This window comes from Myotis daubentonii, chromosome 18 (assembly GCF_963259705.1).
Source record: "Myotis daubentonii chromosome 18, mMyoDau2.1, whole genome shotgun sequence".
Classification (NCBI taxonomy): Eukaryota; Metazoa; Chordata; class Mammalia; order Chiroptera; family Vespertilionidae; genus Myotis; species Myotis daubentonii.
In genome coordinates, this window is record NC_081857.1 from 19,974,027 (window position 1) to 19,991,970 (window position 17,944).

The following is a 17,944-nucleotide window of genomic DNA, read 5'->3' on the forward strand; positions in this document are numbered from 1 at the left end:
TCCCGTGGAGGGGGCGAAGGAGAATGAAGGGGAGTATCTGCTTGCAAAAGCTCATTTTTAGGAGCAGTGATGATAGAGATATACAAAACCCTAACAATCCAAATAATTAAAATGCACCAGAGAAGGAACGCGGATATTCCTTCTAAGGTGAATGCTTTGTGTTACATGAAAAAGCCTTTTGTAATGCAGGTGATCCCTCCTAAATGCTAATTTTGGGGCCTGGGCAAGGCACGGTGGTAGCCTGGGCTACTGTAGACCGGACGCCCGCCCACTGGGGAGCGGCTGTGATTGGATCCTCTCCAGCTTAGCTTTTCTACTCCCTCTTACCCATTGCCCCCCGGGGCTTCTGACCCCTCTGGGACCACTAAGAGCAGGGAAGGAGAGGAGAGGGAGCAAGGGACACACACCTAACGCACATGCCATCTGGGACAGGCCTCGGGCTCTCTGGGCCTGGGAGGAGACCCTGTCTCATTGAAGACCCTTTCTCTAGGGGATTCCTTCCGCCCTCCAGCTCTCCCAGCAAGGATGAGAGCTCTCCTATTCTGGCTGGTGGCTTGCTCCTTCCTGGGCAGTGCCCCAGCTTCTGTCTGTTTGCCCCTTTAGGGCTCCCTCTTGGACAGCTCCTTGGATGACCCCATGCCAGTCTCTTTGTCTCAAGAGACCCATCGTTGGCCCATTAGAAGCATTTGGGCCTTACTTGCCCCTAACAGCGGTTCTCAACCTGTGGGTCGTGACCCCTTTGGCGGTTGAACGACCCTTTCACAGGGGTCGCCTAAGACCATCCTGCATATCAGATATTTACATGACGATTCATAACAGTAGCAACATTACAGTTATGAAGTAGCAACGAAAATCATTTTATGGTTGGGTCACAACATGAGGAACTGTATTTAAAGGGCCAGAAGGTTGAGAACCACTGCCCTAGGTGGTCAAGGCAGCAGCCGCTCTGCCCTCATTTTGCAACCAGAGCCCCACACCGGCCCGCTGCTGACGTTTTTGATTTTTCAGGCCCAGGTCAGGCTCTCCAAGGGACCCGCTGCACTCTCCCTGGGAGTGAGGTGAAAGCCAGGCAGCCCACCCCTTCCCTTTTGACGGGGTGGCACTGGCAGCTCACTGACAAACCCTCACCCATTCTTCCCAGCCCCTGGCCTTCTCCGGGGGCTGGTTTTGAGTGCCCTCTCCCTGGTCCTCCATGCCCTCCCTGCAGTGTCTGCTTGGCCTGGAACCCCTTTGGTATCTGAGATCTATGTCTTAGGCCTTGACAGAGAAACCTCTTATGCAGGATGGAGGCGGGGGGGGGGGGGGGCATCTCATTAACACAGTAAATGTGGAAAAGAATAAACAAAGTCCTTTCTGGTCCTACACCAAACAAAGCGGAAGCCATGGCCAGAGGGAGCAAAAGAGAGGTCATTGAGAGAACGCCCTCCTGGGGGTACACATCTTCCTTGGGGCTGGTCCTGGTTCCCTGTCCAGCGGGTATGGCACAAAGCCCTGGTGAAGGCTGGAGAGGGAGAGTGGGCATTCACCGTGGGTGCTGCCTCCCCATCCATGCCTCATTCACAGAAAACGGGAGTCTGAGCCCAGCAGCCATGCCACCGTGGCTGCATTGCTGCCAGGGAGCGGGCAAGTCGCCAGCCTGAGGGAACTGTCCTTGCCAGGGTCTCATCAGCACTCTTCTTCTTCATTATTTGGGCTCTGACGCTAAACTCTCCGAGTCTGAATCCCAGCTTACAAGTTGTGTGATTTTAGGAAAGTTATCTCCCTGTGCCTCAGGCTTCTCTCTGTAAAACGATGATAATCACAGAACTAACTGCTTGGGGCTGCTGTGAACATTAAGTTAACAAGGAAGACGCTTAGCACGATGCCCGGGACTCAGTTAGGCGACAGCGTGTGCTAACTGGCATCTTCTTTCACATTGGGGTCCCCAGGACTCAAACCAGCACCTCCGTACAGAGCCGAAAGCAAATGATGTGACGCGCTCCTCGGCTGCTCCTTCCCTTCCAAACCATAACCTCCCTGCGGGCAGAGACTGTGTCTGCCTAGTTCCCGGCTCTACTCCCTAAGTATTCATTGGAAGAATACTGTGTCTACAGAGGTGCTCTGAGCACCTCTCATAGCTGAGGCACTTGGGGTGAATGGAGGCAGAGGCAGGAACGAACGCTATAACGTGGGCCCACCCTTACCTCTTTCAGGAGCTTAACCCTTCACAACCTTGCACGGCCTAGGAGAGACAGGTGGATCTCAGATCCCAAACGACTTACCAAATGAGAGGTGAGGAAAGTAAGTGGCTGCCTATTCCGAAGTGGCAACACTAAAAGACAACGCTTAGGAACCAGGGACTCTGCAGGGCAGTTTCTATGCTTCATCTAGTTCAGCGGTTCTCAACCTGTGGGTCGTGACCCCTTGGGGGTCGACTGACCCTTTCACAGGGGTCGCCTAAGACCATCGGCAAACACATTTATAATGACATATTGTTTTTGTGATTAGTCACTATGCTTTAATTATGTTCAATTTGTAACAGTGAAATTGGGGGTCACCCCAACATGAGGAACTGTATTAAAGGGTCGCGGCATTAGGAAGATTGAGAACCACTGATCTAGTTGAATGCCTCGACAATTCTATGAGGAAGTGTATGGGTTTGCTAGAGCTTCCATAACAAAATGCCACAGGCCGAGTGCCTTACAGAACCGAAATTTATTTTCTCTCGGTTATGGGGGCTGGAAGTTTAAGATAGAGTCAGGGTGAGTTTCTTCTTAGGCCCCTCTCGTTAACTGGTCAATGGCCACCTTCACCTGCTCCTCACATGGTCTTTCCTCTGTGACCACCCCCGTCCTGTCTTCTCTTCCTCTGAGGACGCCAGTCAGGTTGGATCTGGGCCCACCCTGACCATCTTACTTTAACTTAATCACCTCACTGAAGGCCAGTCTCCAAATACAGTCATATTCGGAGGTACTAGGAGTTAGGGGTTCCACATATGAATTTCAGGGGTGAGGGTGTTGGGGGTGCAATTCAACCCATTTCAACAGGTAGATATTATAAGTATCCCCATTTACACATGAGGAAGCTGAAGCGCACAAAACTTAACCCACCTGAGGCCACACAGCCTGCAAATGGCAGAATCATATACCCAGAACTGGTGCTTTTAAACCCCAGCTGCACTTCAGAGTAGGAGGGAATGTGGGGTGGGGTGGGGTGGGGTGGGGAAGCACCTGGGTTGGGGGTAGAGCAGGGTGCTGGGGCTGAACTGCTCGTGGGATGGGAAGGTTCCAGCATGTGTATATCCACCAATGTGGGGGAGGTAGCGGTGAGAGTAGGGGTTAAATGGGAGTCAATTCCTGCCTTTGCTGGCTCAGAAGTCTGGGCTCCTGCAGGCCTGGTGAAAAATGGCCGTGGCTGAAGCCGCTAGAAATTGAATTAGCCAATTATCTGCCCGATTTCTTCCCCGGCCGCTCTCAGGCACAGTTATTCAGGTTTGTTTTGTTTCAGTGCGATCAGTCCTCTGCCTTCTCCCAGCACAGCTCTGCCATCCTCCTCGCAGCCCAGCAGTCTTTCCATGGCGGCCGAGTCACACCCCTCTCCCTCAACCCAGGGACAAGTTTGACTCTACCGCCTACACCTGCCACAGGGCAGGCACGTGCATCCATTCGGTGCAGGCTCCAAGCAGCCCTTCCCGAGGCGGGAGAAAGAGCCCCGTCTCCCCAGGCACTAAGACCAGCCTTGCAGGCACCCACAGGGGCAAGGGGCTCTCCTCCCAGCCACATGGTGGAAAAGAACAAGGAATTTGGACGCACCAGCCTGAGACTGAGTCCTGACGCTGTTGCTTACTCTGGGTGTGGCCCTGGGGGGAGGAACTGAGCCTCTCCTAGCCTCTCTTTTCTTCTTAGCAGGAGGGGGAATAATTAAACCTACATTTGCAGGCAGTGTGGCTGCCAGGATTAGAGATGGCCTGTGCAAATCTCCGGGGTAGGAACTAGTCTGTGCAGGTGCTCAAAAAGGAGTGTAGTACGTATGAGAGATGCAGGCCCTGGTTTGCAGACATCACGGGGCTGTCTCTAACCTTTCCTGGGGGCCATGGGGGTCAGAACCAGTCACAGAGCTGTTGGCAGTTGAGTCTATAGGGCAGGTGAACGCAGGCTGTGCTTGCAGGAAACCAGGACCTCTGTCCGCTAGACACAAAACAAGGAGCCTTTCGTTCAGGAGGGGGCTCTGCCCCGGGCAGGGTATTAGGGCCACTCCACGGTGCCCTGTGAGCTCAGTGTAACAGGGATCACTCACTTGTCACACAGGCTTTTCCATGAGGCATTCAAAGGCAAACAAATTAACTGGCTTTTACATTGGCAATTTAAAAAAAAATCTCAGTCTTTCCAAAACAAATCAACTCATCAGCTGCCTTCAGCATGCCCTTTTGTAACTGATCCCAGGATCCGAATTATACTTTTGAAGCCTTTGGAGAAACAGAACTGATGTGGATGTAGTAATTCAAGGTACACGGTATGTGAGTAGCTCTGGATTAAATTAAAGTAGAACGTCCCCCCCTTTGCCCCCCACCTCCCCACCTCCTTGCTGCAGAATAGCTGTGTGTAGACTTCCTGGGATATTCAAGAAAATTATTTTAATCATATATTTTTAAAAAGAAATCAGGGTTTCCAGTAATGCTTTGTCAGATCAATTGTAACCAATAAGGCAAGTATGATTTCAATCAGCAACTCCACGAGGGTCTAGAATGGCGGCATGTCCCAAGCCATGGCAAGGAAGCTGGGAGCTGGGAGCTGGGAAGGGGGTTTTTAGAGCCTATGAATCATTATCCCTGGAGACAGTCGCCTGCTGGGTCAGGGCAAACTTCCCTGCATCACAGGGGTAAGGGGGGTTGGCTTCTGGGGGGAGAGTATGGGGCAATTAGGGCCGGAGGGCAAACCCGTTTCCTTTCCCGACTCAGGGCCAGGCGGTTGCTAAGAGAAAGGGACTTGCAGGAGAAGAGAGGGGCTCTGTGGGACCCTCGCCCCTCCCACTGGCAAATGGCCCTTTCCTGGCAGCTCTGCGGAGGGACTTGTCTCGGCCAGGAGGAAGCATTCTCACGCAGGAGGGCGGCATCTGGCCTGCTCTGCAGCCGCGGAGGCAATCTTGCCCGCTGAGGGAGCAGCTGTCGGCCACCTGCTCACCAGCCCGGGTTAAGCCTTCTTTTGAGCAGAAGCAGGGGGAGCCTGGCCTCTGAGAATAAAGGCCTTCAGTGCCTCCTGCCCAAGCCATTAACTTCTGGAGGTGAGCCGTGAACGGGGTAGGGTGGCCTAGACGCCTATCACGTTCCCATCCCACCCCATCCAACGTCCCATACACAGGGCCCCCTCGGCAGCTGGCAGCTGTCCCGTCTTTTTGTCTCAGGAGCACCTGCCCCTGCTCCCACTTCCCTGTCCCAAAGGAGGTGCCTGTCCCAGAGCCAGCATCTGTTTCAGAGCCAGACAGACTAGCAGCAGGCTGGGCAGGGGAGGGCCGTGCCAGGCCCCTGCGGAGACGGGGGCTTTGGCCTGTTGCCCTTGCCCTTCCGCTAGGGCCCGAGCAGCCTACCCCGCAGGCCCCTCCCAGAGCAGAACCACGGCCTTTGGGTGTCTCTGCTGGTGGGAGGAGAGGAGCAGGGAGATACGCTCTTTAAAGCTGGAGGAGAAATGCCCTGTGTACACATCCACACCACCCAGGAAAGAGAGGAAAGAAACAGACGAGAGGTGAGGGAGGAACGCATCCCATAATCGCTGAGTGTGAGCAGAGAACTTAGAGCCATGCAGAGCCCGCTGCACCCACGAAGCACGCACTACGTGTCTGTGCCTGATCCAGCCCCGCAGAGCCGGCCTCATCATCCCATTTTATAGACGCTCTCAAGGGCTACGTGCCTTTCCCCAGGTGAATGGCAGGATGGGATTGCAGCCACTAGCACCTGTGCCCTCGGCCCTGGCCTTCCCAAAGAAAAGAACCTCTCTAGACGACTACCTCTTTTATGAGAGCTCGAATCCATTTACTTAACTTTTCACCAGTTGTTCATTGTCTCTTCTAAACAGAATATAAGCCCTCAAAGGCAAGCACTAAGCCTGATACTTCTTGGCAGGCAGCTCCTGCCGCCCGGGCCCCCGATACACAATGAACACCTGAGTGCTCCCTGCCGATCCCAGGTAACACGGGGCTGTCCTTTCTGTGTGAGAAGACATCCCTGACCCGCTAGCTGCAGGGCTCCCATATTACTTTTTCCAGTTGGGACCCACACTCTTTCGCCCAATTACCCTTAAAACCATCAGCAAATGCCATTAGAAGGAGAAGGCCTGGAGAAGGCAGGTCTGTGGCCTTGGCAAGCGCGAGGCCTCTGTCCAGAGGAACAAAATCTGCACCCATTCTCCCCCATACTCCCCCCCCCCGACCCCCCGTTCTTTAAATACACACAGATCTGTGAATCCTGCAAGCCCGAGGCCAGTGAACAGCTGGTCTGCCAGGGGCATATTTGCCTGGTAATTCTAATTTTTATTTGAATGCCCATCTGCCCGTCACTGACATCACAGCGCAGCTGCACGTCTTGTTTTCCCTTCCTGGAGCCTGCGCCTGTGGCTGGCCTTGCACTCAGGATGATTAAATGGCTCTGTGGGTGGCCTCACCCAGGAGTGTGTGTGCCTGGGGTGGGGGTGGGGTGGGGCAGGTGGGACCAGGAACAAAAGGGGAGGCCCTGGCAGGGTGTGTGTGTGTGTGGGGGGGGATGGTGGGGCCCAGCAGGGGTAGAGTCTGGGAGTATCTCAGCTGGTGGGGGGAAGGGGTGCCCCTGGGAACAGGCTGCTCTGAAGCCTAGAAAGATTTGCCACTTCCGTAACAAAGGAGTCATTTCTGGGAATTACAGGGCCAAGTGGCTGCATCGAGAACCAGGGCCTGAGTTTCCCCCAACCTCTGGAGCCTCCCAGCATAGGCCAAAGGGCATGAGAACAGACATAGAAACTGCTCAGCACATTCAGCAGATGGAAGTTCTTGTATCGAGATAAAATGTTAAAATATCATTTCCTCATTACTCTGAGGACCCTCCCTACCCCCTAACCCCCACTTTTCGCTCACCTTCTGTTCTTCATGGCAGGCTGGGTTGAAATCATGGATCTGGTTATTTTACTAGCTGTGTGATCTCGAATAGTTTCTTTAACTGCTCTGAGCCTCAGTGTTCTCATCTGTCAAATGGGCCCAGCATTTGCCACTCGCATGCAAGAGTGTTCTTAGTAGCACTGGTAGACCGAACACCACACAAAAGGTCTTCAGAAGAAGAATGGATAAATTGTGGCATGTTCGCACAATGGAATAGCAAACAGCTGTGAAAATGAGTGGGCTGTAGTGACATTATAGTAAGCATATGGGTGAATCTTAGCAAAATAATGCTGAGCTAAAAAAAAAAAAAAAAGCCAAGTCCTTTTTAAAAAATTTAAGTATAGCCAAAATAAACAATATAATTTGAGATTTCTATGTATATGTAATAAAACTAAAAAAGAGCAAGGAAGTGATAGGGGAGGAGGTTGCCCTGGGGGAGGGGAGGTAGGGAGGAGCATATGAGTAGATGGAAGTCACCGTCAGTGTTCTTCTAGTTCTTGGGTTGAATTTAGGTTCATTTTTCCACTAGAAACATGATTGAAAAATAAATAAATAAGTAAGACTCAAGCGTGGACCAATAAGGATCGTATGAAATGAAACAAGGATTATAAAGATTAATTCAATTTTGTGCACTGAGGTCCATTAAAAGATATGAGCACAGAGATGGCAAAATTGCATTAAATGAGATAATGTTCGTCACAGCCTCCTCATGCACGATCTGGCTTCCAGCACGTATTCAAGAAATAAGGTTAATGTCTCTGCTCTCCCAGCCACCCACGGCCTTATCCTGTTCCCCATAAATCAGGATTCTTAGTGCTTTGATTCTTTAGGGCTGAATTCTAAATCCTTCGCTGATTTCCTTTCACTTCCTCCCTCTCTCCCTCCACTGTCCTCTCCCTCGCTAGAGCAAATAAAGCTTATCTCTCCGGTGTCACAGAGCCATGGGGACAGTAACTATGAGAAGGCTCTGAGACTATGAAGTGCCCCCAGTAAGCGGTTGCTTTCCTTTCTCCCCTGTGTTCTATCTGTAGATGAAAAGGATAAGATAGGACTCTGAGCCTGGGCAGCTTCCAGGTGAAATGGACACCTGGCCCTACTGTCATATTCTGAGTGGAGAGAGACTGCTGGGACTGGAATATTCTAGGAGGATGTTGGAGGACATGGCCTGGGGTTGCACCTAGAATGGCATCTGGGGTCTAATAGAAAGTACCCTGGGCCCTAGCCGGTATGGCTCAGTGGATAGAGCGATGGCCTGCGGACTGAAGGGTGCTGGGTTCGATTCCAGTCAAGGGCACAGGCCTGGGTTGTGGGCTTGATCCCCAGTAGGGGGAATGCAGGAGGCAGCCGATCAATGATTCTCTCATCATTGATGTTTCTCTCTCTCTCTCTCTCTCCCTCTCCCTTCCTCTCTGAAATCAGTAAAAAAATATATTAAAAAAGCAAGTACCCTGGGCTTGGATTTAAAGCTGTGAAACCCAGGGTAGAATGATCCTGAACTTCCCATTCCTGGGCTGTAGGTGGGCAAGTTACTCAGCCTCACTGAGCCCTGCTTTCCTCATCTGTAGGATTCATCTTGGAATGTAAATTAGACACACACACACACACACACACACACGGGCACCCACACCCACACAATACAGTGCCTGCCTGACACAAGGTGGACATTCAAACACTGCTGAATCTGAACCCCATATCGTCTCCAGACTTTGAATTTCCCGCTGAGGGTTGATACACTCACTCTAGCTAGACTGACAATGGCTTTATCCAGATTTGACTAGAAAGTGTCCTTTTGCGATTCAACACTGATAGATTGGTGGGCTAGATGGGTGGTGCTTGTCACGGGGTGGGGATCAGTTCCCCGATTCCCATCCTTGCTTCCTGAGCCTCATGTCCCCGGGAGCAGGATGCCCGGGAAAACGTGAAAGGTCCCAGACGCTGCCCCTTCTTTTTGTAACTTTTGCGCCAGATAGAAGCCAGGGAGGAAGGCGACCAGAGCAGCCCTGGGAGGAAAGAGAAGGCAGTGGAAAGTAATTGGGGAGAGCCCTGCTTCATGGTGATGCAAGTTGGAAGATTTGGGGATGCTGGTGGTTGCATAACCCATAGGCCTTTAAAAAAATTGTTAGGCGTGGCCTGAGAAAGTTACCTTCTTTTACCCTCAAAAACAGTGACTTACCCCAGCTCAGCACATAATTAAGGTCTAGGTCTGTGGCATAGACTAGAAGCCTGGGGTAAACTCTTGTTACTTATTTTCAAAACAGGGATATACTGAACCCTCACAGGTGCTGGCATGGTGCTAAGCGTTTTTGTATATTTACAAAAAGTCTATCTTCAGGGTATCTAACCACGACCAGTCTCCAAATGTTCGGTTTCTGGGTGTGCAGTTGACAGTTTCTTAGATCCGGTGGGGGTTACCCTGAGATAAATAGTGAAAATGTCGGGGCAGACACCGGGCGTCGGGGTGGGGGTGGCTGCCACAGACAGGAAGTGCGGGCATCCTGTGTCTGAGGTCACACTTGCCGGTCTAACTCAGAGGCGGGGGTGGTGTCTGCAGATCATGACTGGGGCCCCGTTATGAGATGGGAGGGAGGCCCTGGAGGCCCCCAGCTTCCCAGTTGGAAATACCTCCTGTCATTACTGACCTCATGTGGAAACCAGGGGCTGCCTAAGGGTGGCCTGTCATCCCAGCGTCATTGGCATTCAGCTGGAAAAAAGTCCTAAACGGGAAAAGCTTGGTGAGATTTTGGATGTCCGTTGGAATTTGGGGGGAGGAAGAGCTTAAAAGGACCCTTTGGGTGGCCTTCTCCTCACTCCACAGGGGCAGAATTCAGTCCTATTTGGAAATGTGGTCACCTCCCAACTCCCCACCCTCCCACGTCTTTGAAACTCTGGGCTATTTGCTTGTCTTTGTGAGTAGCGAAAGGCCTTTTTACATTTAGGGGCACTCTTGGGGAGGGAGATAAGGTATATGAAAGTGTTTTATAAATAGCAAAGGGTTACGTAAGTGTAAGGCGGCGCTTTTCTTGCTGCTTCCTATGGTGCCTGCTGCAGGCAGAGGCCTCTGATCTCGCCACTGGGAGCGCTTCTCCCTTCCTCGGAGCCTGGCCCAGATTCGAAGCCCAGGAATACATCTTATGTAAGGTTTGGCTACATTGGACAGAGCCCCTCTCCCCTGTCCACGTTTGTTTAGATTGATTTCAATGAAAAACTCTTACTAAGTGTTCAGACATGTGTAGAGCTGAGGATACAAAGAAGAATCCATGTGCATAGTTCCTGTATGTGAGGCATTTACAGTTCAGTGGAGTGGCTAAAAAAAAAATGTGGACATTTTTTTGTTAAAAGAAATTGTAGTTGAAACCCCAATACACAAAATGAAGAGGAGGCCGCTTTGATTGCGGTGGAGATGGAGGAAGGAGGTAAAGGAGGTGGAAGGTCAGAGGTCATGTTGGCCAGGCCTCACCATTTCTCCTCGAGGCCCTTCAAGGGTTCTCAGAGGCTGGTTCCAAAAGCAGTTAATTCCCATAAGGCTTCTAGAAGAAAACAGGAGAAGACTTTCATGGCTTAGAGATAGGCAAAGATTTATTAGGACTCAAAAAGCACTAAGCATCCAAGGAAAAGAATAAATTAGACTGTGTCAAAATTTAAAACTTCTGCTCATCAAAATGACATTGTTGAAATAAATAGGAAAGCCAGACTGGGAGAAGACATGTGCAGTACACTTATCTGACAATAAACGTGCATCCAGAACATATAAAGAACTCCTACAACCTAATTTTAAAAAACACACAACAATTTAGCCTGGCAGATGTGGCTCAGTGGTTGAGCATCGACCTATGAACCAGGAGGCCATGGTCCAATTCTGGGCCAGGGCACATGCTTGGGTTGCAGGCTCTGTCCCAGTGCGGGACGTGCAGGAGACAGCCAATCAATGGTCCTCCCTCATCATTGATGTTTCTATCTCTCTCTCCCTTTTCCTTCCTCTCTGAAATCAATAAAAAATATTTAAAAAACACACACAAACAACAAAACAATTTTAAAAATTGGTCAAGAGACTTACATAGACCCTTCACAAAAGAATGTACATGAATGGTCAATGAATCAAATGAAAAAACTGGTCAACCCCATCCATCATTAGGGAAATACAAATCAAATTGTTTGCCAGCAGCTTGCTCTGCACATAGTGGTGCCAGCACTGGAAACAGCGTTGTGTCCTCAACGCTTCCATGGGTACCCAAGTGCTTTTTCTTATTTTAGGTATAAAACTTTTCCTTATAGCCCTTCTCTGACTCCAGATTATTTTTACCCATAGCACTGAAGCCATGAAGGCACAGCTACTAGATTACCCTCATATGTCAATGCTTATGTAATCCTTCGCTTGCGGCCTCTGAGGCCTCTTCTCTCTCACAAGTGACATATTAATATTTCTCTTTGCCAGGCAGGGAGCTCTCTGTGGGCTGCAGTTACCACCCTCTGTACACACGCAGACCCACATTACCGTTAGTGTGGCATCAGATGACTCTCTCCCGACCACGAACAGCCGCACTTGCGAAGTACAAATGACAACCCAAAGGAGTGCTCAGAGACCCCTGTGGGGAGCTGTAGAGGCTCTTGCAGGGACTGGAAAATTACACCAAAACCCACAGTGAGGTTCACTACATACTCACTAGGATGCAAAATGAAGGTCCTGATTCGGGCAAGGATGGGGAGTAACGGGTTCTCCTACCGTGCTGACGGGGATGCAGAATGGCACAAAGCGCTTGGGAAAGCGTGTTGACGGTTTCATATGAAACTAAAAATATATCCACCCTGTGGTCCAGCTATTCCACTCATGGGTCTGAAAACATGTCCATAAGAGGATGTGCACAGAGATGTTCACAACAGCTGTATTCACAGTAGGCATAAACCTTAAAAAGCCCAAGTGAGTAGGACAATGGGTAAGCAAATCACCGGGAATTCCTACCACGGAGAATGCCACTTAGGAACGAAATGGAACGCACTCCCGACCATCGTAACAACGTGGATGAATTTCAAAAACCTGCCGAGTTGCAGGAGCCAGACACAAAGCACTACATTCTGTATGACTTCAGGTCTGTGAAGTATTTATGGGGAGAGAGGCCACAAGTATAACTTTACGGCTGTCCCTTCACATGAAAACACAAGGAATCAGAAATACGTATTTCCCCCAACAATCAAGTGGGATTTAGACACAGGTCCACATGGCCACACATTTACTGCATCAATGGGCTTCATTCTAGAAGTTGAGGGCAAACTAATTTCTGGGCCCTGAGTCTAAATTAAATGGACTAAGAGACATTTAATGGTGGACTTTCTGTTAATGGGATACTTTCTATATTCTTTCATTCACTTAAATACTTTCTGTACACCTAACAGTGCATAGGCCTTGAGCTCATGGCTAGGCAAAATAGGATCAATTCTTGACCTCAGGGAGCTCAGCAGCCCCTCCTAAGTTACAGCTCTGTCCTCAACTTTCTTTTCCAGCATATCTTCTGCTGATCACTTTTGTGCCTCCTATTACCAATAAATAGGATCACTACTTGTGGCCCCTATATATGTAACCCCTACCCTGTCTCATCTCTTGCCTTCATTTATGCTATTCCTTTTGCCTGGAATCCAATTCAATTAACCATAACTTTTGGAGCATCTGCTGTGGTAGGACTCTGGAGGCAACAAAGAGAAGTATTATCTGGTTACTGATATTGCAAAGCTTGGTCTTTAAATATCTATATGCTATTTATCCTTCAAGGTCCACTTCCTACATGCAGCCTTCCCAGATTTGCTATCAAGCTGGAATCTCTGATCTTTGCCTCTGGACTACTTTAACTGTGGCTTTAAATGGTGTTTCAGCCTTCTGATCGGTGATTCCTCAGGCAAACCTACCTGGGGGAACACAATGGAAACACCCCACAATTTCTTGACTCATCTCCATAGCAGGGTCCTTGGAAGCTCATCTTTCATTCCCTCGTCCCCAAATTTTGCTGCCTAGCATACAACAGCAGGAAAAGGTCATAGATTATGAATGGTGAAGGCAACCACATATTGGCCTGCCGGCATCTTGCTTGGCCATCTCCTCCTCCAGCTTACTTTTGCTTTGGTGGCTATTGCCACTCCTTTGTCATCTTCCTGTTGCTACGCTATTGATCCTCTCTGCCTTTCCCTCTCACATCCTCCCACCTCGGTCCCTGCACTTCAAGCTGGAATGAGCCCCAGCCACAGATGCCCTGCCTCTCCCCCTCTCCCCTCATAGCCCAGAACCTCAGATTTTTCTGTCTGTCCTTTCATTCCATCCAAGTCCAAGTCCATCCCAGGAAGCCAGGGCTGCTCTGCCCTGGGCCAGAGCCAGATCACATCTCAGTGCAACCCTGGGGACTGCTCTGGGTTTTTCCAGCTGTAGACTTACCAAATGTCTCACTGGGCCAGGGAATATGAGCAGATCCTTTTTTTTTTTTTTTTTTTTTTTTTTTGCTGTCTGTCCTGGAGCAAGGAATGGGGAAGGCCCCCTCTATTTCTAAAGAAATTTTGGTTTGCAACATAAGTTCAACTCAAACCAGCATGAATAGAAAGGGGGTTTGGCCAGAGTACTGGGACATCCTATGGATGGAAACAAAACTAGGGAGCAGAGCTCCTGGGGACCCAGCAGCCCCGTGTCTCCTCCCCTCTCCCTTTCTCTCTGTGCACCTGTCCTCCCCTTTTTTCTTCCTGCAGACTGTTTATTCTCTTTCCCAATTCCTGTGGCAAAAGAATGATCAGTAGCTCCCATGTTTACATGTGAGACCTAAGGCAAAGACATCGAGAGGGAGACCTCTCCACCTGTCAGTCTTGGGCCCCGGATTCCCGAGTAGGGGACTGAGTGTCCCAGCTTGATTTGGAGGTACTCTCAGGTCAAGGTCGCTTGATCAGGGCACAGCAACTTCTGCTGCATCTGCGTGGAGGCAGGAGGGGAAGAGAAATTCCTAGAGAAGGGTGTGCTGGGGCCTCAATCCGGAAGATGCCTTCCCACTGAGCCCATACTGACAGCTACTTCCTCTAGGAAACTAGTCCCCCAATGCCGCACCCTGGCCCCTGGACACTATTGTTGGTGAGATTCTTGTTTATGGGGAGGCTTCAAGCCCCTCCTGAAGCTCCTTGGAGGGTAGGGACAGGCTTGAGGTCTTTGTACCCCTCACAGCTTATCCGTGCGGCACTCAGCAGGTTCTGCTGGAGGAACAGAATACATGTACCAAGAATTGTTCTGACTCCTTTACACATCAACTCATCGAATCCGTGAAATAGGATTCCTAAGAGGTAGGAACAATGGAGACAACAGAGGATGGTAAGTAACTTGTACAAAATGACACAGCTAGTAGGTGGCAGAGCCAGGATTCAGACCCAGGGAGTGGTGCTCAGGTTGGGGCTCCTAACCAGCACACCTACCACCTCTCCAGGAGGGTTTGGTGGGTTTCTACCTTGCTTCTCAGGGTTTTTAAGTGAGCCACCGCTAGACTGCACACAGGCAGCGCTCAATGTGGAGGAGAAGTGAGGAGTTTCTTGGCCCTCCTCTGTTGGGTGGCATTGGCTTCTCTCACCTGTGCATAGGGAGCATCCATAATTCTTTCCCGTACCTGTCTGTGTCTGTCTCACATACATGACCAGTGGGGTTTGTGTTTGATATTTGCTTAACACACTTTTATTTTAAATAAAATGATCAATGGGAAATTAGTTGAAGTTATATGTGTAGAAAAAAAGCACATAATAAAAATTAGCCATTTCTTAACCCCTCCCCTCACCCCACCTCCTTTTCCATGGAAAAAACCACTGGCAACTCAACGTTAAGTTATTTACCTGGTATTTGCCCTTTATTTCTAACTCACAGTGTGCTACTTGCTCTCAATTCAATTCTAGACATTAGTAATAGACTCCCTATGATGCTAAGGAGAATTTAAACTCATGTAATTTCCCCTCTTCTAGTCCTCCCTCATTTCTTGGATAACAATTGCTTTTGTGATCATGATTGTACAAATATTGTTTACTATGAAGCCAATGAATGTGTGTTAATGACATATGCATTCTTGCATAATTTGTTTTTGTTTTTCCTGGGGTTAATAATTGCCTCTAATTTTCACTTGTTTAGTTTTCTTTCAACACCTAAGTCCTCCCACATGTTCCCACAGCTCTGTAAAGCACTGCTCATAACATTTCCACATCAGCAAGCCTGGGAGATATTCCCCTTACCTCTCGGCCCAGGCCCCAGGACCCAGATGTCCCCCCTGGAGTCCTCTGACCCCCTGACGAGGAATCCGTTGGTCTCTGGGTCTGCTGTCTAGCTCTTGTAACCCTTTCCTCTGCTGACCTCCCTGAGAATTTCTCCCACCCTTTTCTTGTCTCCTAATTCCTGTCTCCCACCTCATTCTCTTTTCTGTTCTGATTTCAGCAGAGCCTGTTCTCCAGTAGTAGCTTTCTATGAAAGGGCACATGGAAGATCAATCAGAAAACCTCAATCCCTGCTCACTCTTGGTTTGGTTGGTTTAAAATGCCAGGTTGAAATAGTTTTCACTTAGAACTTGGAGGCGTTACTATTGTCTTTGATTTTCAATGTTGCCATGGAGAAGGCGGCTGTCATTCTGATTCCTGTTCATCGTTTGTGGCCGGTTCCCCCATTCCCCCTCACCCTGGTCTCTAAACTTTTAGGATCTCCTTTGTGTTCCAGCGTCTGCGTTTGCAATGACGTGGGCTTATCACTAGATGAGAGCGCTTGGGAGGCCTTGTCAATTTTGAGGCCGATGCTTCACTTTGGGGGCCCCCTTTCTCTTCTTACCTTTCCCCACTTTGGGGGAGAGTTCTTCAACGCTGTTGTTGAACCTTCTATTGGTGTTTTTGTTTTTGCTCTCATATTTTTCATTTACAGAGCTTGTCCTTTTTTGAAATTGCTCTTTAGAAAACAAAATTTTGTTTTTTGTTTCATGGATGCAATATTCTCTCCCACTTCTCTGAGAATATTAATGATGGTTTTTGGTTGTTGTTTACTTTTTGTTGTTGTTGTTTACTTTTACTCTGTTCCCAGCAATGTGTCTGTTTTTATTTTTATTTTTTGACCTTTTTCTTTTGTGTTTGAGGTTTTGCTCTAAGGGCTGGTGATCCTTGGTCATTCACTCATACTTAAGAACAAAGCACCAAAAACAGGACTGGAAGCTTCATGGGTATGAGCAGGGCTTTTATTTTTTATTTTTATTTTTAAATATATTTTTATTGATTTCAGAGAGGCGGGGGAAGGGAGAGATAGAAACATCAATGATGAGAGAGAATCATCGATCGGTTGCCTCCTGCACGCCCCCTACTGGGGATCGAGCTCACAACCCAGGTATGTGCCCCCAACCAGAATCGAACCCGGGACCCTTCAGTCCGCAGGCTGACGCTCTATCCACTGAGCAACACCAGCCAGGGCATGAGCAGGGCTTTTCGAGAAACAGGTTTTTTCCGTGGGTTCCCCCAAATGTCAGCATTGGCAAGTCTCCTCTCTGGAGTGGTTTAGCTTCTCCATTGGAAAGAGGTTCCTGGGGGTTGGGGGCAGGGAGGAATAAAGAGCTTCTGGGTTATCAAAGCGGAATGGGTTTTCCAGGGGTGTCCCCAGGGAGGCAACAAGACCTACAGAGGATTGGTGGTGGGGGCCAGGGGGCCATAGGCAGGACGGCAAAAGAAGTAACCAAGTTCAGTAAGAGAAGTAACCAAGCAACAGAGAGCTGCTGCGCCGAGGACCTTGTAGAGAGGAACTGTGCTGTCTCAGCAGGAACCTGAGTGGACAGAGGACCAGAGACCAGAGCCACTCCCCCCACCCCTCAAGGTCTTGGCCTTCTACAAAGCCTCACACCCTGGTACCGTGTCATGGGGAGGCACCTTGGGAAGGTCTGGCTTCTTGCTTTGTTTTGTGTTTTGCCTCTTTAGCAGTCTGCAGAATGGGTGCTCCAATTGAGAAGTTAGGGTAGGATATAGGAAATAAAGAAACTTGCAGGGGTTGTGGGCTGGAATCCAGACCCGGTATGCATACATTCTCATATAGGCTTTAATGCCAAAAGTGCCAAATAATGGTGACATTAAATCAATTCCTGGGCCCCCAATGCGGGTGTTCTGGGTGGGCTCCTGTAGGCGCCCTGGCCGCTGCCAGGCTTTCTATGCTGAGTCTTGCCTGCATCCTCCACCAGAGGAGGTTGAAGACTGATCCCCCCTGTGTCATCCACTCGTACCCCACCAGGGATCACCAATCCTACGGCGGGGATGTCACATAAATGTAGCTGAAACTGCCGGCCTTTCTGGAGAGAATTTCAGTCCTATAGCTCAGGACTCACACATGTGTGTGCACCCATGGACATGAGGACTGGCTTCCTAACCCAAGTAACCAGGAGAGAGATGGGGGAACCAGGCTCATTGCCGGTCTGATTCCTGCCCAGGGGTCCCCAGGCAGAGCCCCAGTGCCTCTGCACATGAAATCACAGCCCCAAACAGTGCCTGGGCAGCTGGGGCCAGCTCTGCTTCCTAGAGTCCATTAGTTCCAGAGAGGCAGGGTGGAGAAGAGAGACGGTGGCAGAGCCTGGAGGCTCACAGGAGGGTGGCCACAGGGACTGGACTCCTGGGCACTGGCCAGAGCAGCCCTACCTCCCCTCTCCGTGCCCACAAGCCCGGGTGCTGAGGCAAACAGTGTGTCACCATATGTTCAGCCGTTCTGCTAAGTTGTGTCTCAGAGAAGCGAAAGACAAATCTCCAGAGGTTTGCATGTTTGATTCACACCTAACACAGCAGCGTCGTGCTGCCGGGAAATGTTCCAGCCGCGGCTGTAGCGTCTTCAGCCTTGCAGCTATTT